The sequence below is a fragment of the Enhydra lutris genome, unplaced genomic scaffold (assembly GCF_002288905.1).
Source record: "Enhydra lutris kenyoni isolate GAN:26980312 unplaced genomic scaffold, ASM228890v2 scaffoldscaffold15, whole genome shotgun sequence".
NCBI classification, from domain to species: Eukaryota; Metazoa; Chordata; class Mammalia; order Carnivora; family Mustelidae; genus Enhydra; species Enhydra lutris.
In genome coordinates, this window is record NW_019154099.1 from 24,074,199 (window position 1) to 24,077,572 (window position 3,374).

At 34.2% G+C, this 3,374-nt stretch overlaps 1 pseudogene; it reads right to left on the reverse strand.

The window, feature by feature from the left end:
* Nucleotides 1-1,148: 1,148 nt before the first annotated feature.
* On the reverse strand, nt 1,149-1,643 carry LOC111146869 (annotated as a pseudogene).
* Between the last annotated feature and the right edge of the window lie 1,731 nt (nt 1,644-3,374).

The window sequence follows — 3,374 nt, forward strand, 5'->3', positions numbered from 1 at the left end:
TTTGTAGAAGCAGTTCTTTAAGAAAAAGGAGTAATTGCTTCTTTAGACCATCCTTGGAGAAAAGAACATTTTCACTAATTTCTTTCTATTTGAAATATCCAGAATAATGACTCTTACAATAACAGGATGTCAACCAGTACATGTGCTAAAAGGAGTGGACCCAGGGCATAGAACTCTGAACCCATAAATTTGAAAATGGTTATAGAACCCTATTGCAAATATCAACCTCAGAAAATGGAAAAATGAAACACAGGTAATCCACAGCCTACAAAGGCAGCAACATTAGCACTTCTGAGGGCATCTGAAAATGTTTTAATATGAACAAATACTTAACTTTATATGTAAAGGATTTTAACAGGTTTATCAGGTAGTTGAAGGGAAGGAGACAGAGAAAGACTCATTATAGAAAAAAGGAAAAGCAAGATAGATGGAATCTGAACTATGAAGCATAACTTCTGTATTCACTATTCTTAGGCTTTGCACTATTGCATGACCCATCTGTCAGTGAGCACCCACGCTAAAAAATGGTGTCTATAATTTTTTTCTGCTTCTGTGTTCATTTACAGATGAGCACATAGTTCCTAAATTTCATTTTTAAAATAGCTACATTATATGGACACTCCTGAAATCTTCTTACTGGTGAAAAACTAAGATGACTTTGATACGGAATAACATAACTTCATAATAAGTTTTGTCTTCTTTCTGACTTCAGCTTTTAGAGTCCATAATTTCTTTTTTTTAATTTCATATTTTTATTTAAATTCAAGTTAGTTAACATATATAGTAAAGTTGGCTTCAGGAGCAGAATTTAGTGATTCACCACTTACATACAACAACCTGTGCTCAACACAAGTGTCCTCCTTAATGTCCATCGCCCATTTAGCCCACCCCACCCACCTCCCTCCATCAACCCTCTGTTTGTTCCCTATAGTTAAGAGCCTCATGGTTTGCTTCATAACTTCAATGTTTCAAAAAAATCAAAGTAATTTTTCTCTTTTTTTGCCCTCATTTATATAGTAGTATTTGTCTTCCTCTTGCCAAATTGAGCCAACCACTTTCCCTTGGGTTCCTTGGGGAGGTTTAGAAAAAGGGAACATACAGGGAAAATGAGACATTGGAGAAAGGCATCAGAAGTGGAGACAGCTCCTTTACATGGTGAAGAGGATGAGAATGGTCACCATCAGGCAAAATAGATCCATGGTCTCCAAGAAGGTGAAGTTCCGAATAGTTTAGGAGAAGAGCTATTGCTTCAGAGAAGGGCTCCCAGCAAGACCAATGATGAGGCTCCCAAACACAGTCCCAATTCCAGCCCATAGCCAGCCACCCCTACCATGGCAGCCCCAACCCCAATGAACTTGGCGGCTATGTCAGTGTCCCTTGAAATGGCACTTGTTCAAAAGCTGCATCTAGGAGTAAGTGAGGTTAGAGGACATGGGGTTGCCAAGCTGCTTAGATTCTCTTCTGACAGTGTCTCTGGTGGTTTTAGTACCACGGCAAACAGTGATCGTCTCAATTGCTGAGAAGTGTTCCTGCTCAGGAAGAAAGAACTTTGCACAGGTGTACAGTTTCAGGGGACAAGGAGCTGTGGCAGGAGAGCTATTCCTAGTGCAGAGAAGATTGCCAAAGTAGTTTTTCTGATACATGTTAATCTGACAACAAGGAAGAACTCCCTGCTATCACAGGACAGGCACTCTAAATAGTACCTTTATAGCCTTTACCAAATCATTAAGCATTCTGGGAACTCTTGCTGTACATGACAGGTTCAGAAATATTCAATTTTTGAAGTTACCTAAAGATGTAGAGACCTTTCTGACTTTGTAATTGTATGGTCGTGCATTCTGATTTTTTCCACAATATGAAATGCTCCCTGTGGTGTTTGTTCTAAACTATCAGTGACGACGACCACATGGACTGACAGTTACTTTTACTGACCATTTTTAAAGTCCCCATGAATGGAAAGAACTTTACATAAAGATTTAGAGATTATTTAGAGATTATTTAGAAAAAGCCTTCTCAATAAAATAATTTTGAATTGTACATTATTACTCTCAGGTTTTAAAACCTAGAAACAAAATGCTGTGTTTGATTCACTAATACACAAATGGCAATGGTGGTAGTAGGATAGTGTGGAGCAGCCTGACTTCCCTTTTGTATTTCTATAAAAACAGAAGAATCAAGTAAATTCTAACAAAAGATTTGAAATTTAGCAAGCAATATTTATTATTTCTGTTTTGCACTTGATCTTAGCCAAAAGGAAAAAAAAAAATCATTATTATTACTTCTGCTTTGCGGAAAAAAGATCTGTGTATAATAAAAAAGTATCTTCAGTTCAACTGTCAAATGCTTGTCAAATACAAAGGAACAGAGGAACTTTTTCTAAGGTCTAGCTGAGAGTGTCCAAATGCAATTTTATTGAAGACTGCTTTAGTCATCATTTTCTCAAGCCAGGTTCAAAAGGGCAAAGTCAGTTTTTTAAACAAAATTTTAATTATTGCATATGCCCTTTCAAGTCAATGAAAAACAACCACCTTTCCACTCATCAAGTAATTGTGTTCGATGTCTACAGAGGACACTAAGCTCCAATAGTTCTAGCCGATTTCCAGACAAGTTGTGTTTGTGTTGAATAATGTTCTTATTTTGGATGTGTCAAGGCCAAAATAGCAAGCTTAATTTAAACACATAGCAAGGCATCAGTTTGTTTTCATTTTAAAGTAGAGTTATGAAATTGAAGACCTGTTCTATAATAAAAGTGTTAAAACAAATTGACAGTCAATATTCTTAAACTTTAATTTGATTAATCCTGCTCTTAGCAAATGCACTATTGCATTATATATGATCCTTGGTTATTCAATGAAACAATGAGTAGAGTGTTTCCATTAGTAAATTTTTAGGTTCATATAGAATTTTGCAATATGTCAGTACTATTTAGAGATTTTATGTTCAACATGCACTAAATTATTGTATTTGTCATGACTAAAAGAAGGATGATATGAACATTCCCAGGTTTATATAAATATAACTTTAAAAGGTATAAATAAGTAACCCAATATTTATTAATTATATCATAAAAAATCAGAAAATATTTAATTTTAAAAATAATTAACTTATGTTCTTAATCATAGTATATATTGGTAAGTAATTTTATTTAACAATAGCAAGAAAAATAATCTTAAAAAGTAAATAAGAAATCTGTTTCTTAAGTGATCAGAATAACTTTAATTCTTAAATATAACCGGTTCATGAATCTACTGTAGTTTGTTAATTAATATTGATTTATAATGATAGGAGGAAATCAAAATACAAGTAATCTTAAGATGCTAAAGTGGCATGTTTATCATAACTATATTCATAAAAAATAATAATATGATGCCTGT